The following is a 281-nucleotide window of genomic DNA, read 5'->3' as shown; positions in this document are numbered from 1 at the left end:
TTAAAGAGAGAGTCTCTCTCTCTCTCTCTCACTCTCTCCCCCTTTGTCAGGGACCCCTCTTAAAGAGGGAGTCTCTCTCCTTTCTCTCTCTCTGTCTCTGTCAGGGATCCCTGTTAAAGAGGGAGTCTCTCTCTGTCTGTCTGTCTCTGTCAGAGACTCCTGTTAAAGAGGGAGTCTCTCTCTGTCTGTCTGTCTCTCACTCTCTCTGTATTTCTCTCTCTCAATCTCTCTCTCTCTGTGTCTGCTGTCTGTTGTCTGTCAGGGATCCCTGTTAAAGACGG

Source organism: Chiloscyllium punctatum, chromosome 51, assembly GCF_047496795.1.
Source record: "Chiloscyllium punctatum isolate Juve2018m chromosome 51, sChiPun1.3, whole genome shotgun sequence".
NCBI lineage: Eukaryota > Metazoa > Chordata > Chondrichthyes > Orectolobiformes > Hemiscylliidae > Chiloscyllium > Chiloscyllium punctatum.
This window is presented reverse-complemented; position numbering follows the sequence as displayed.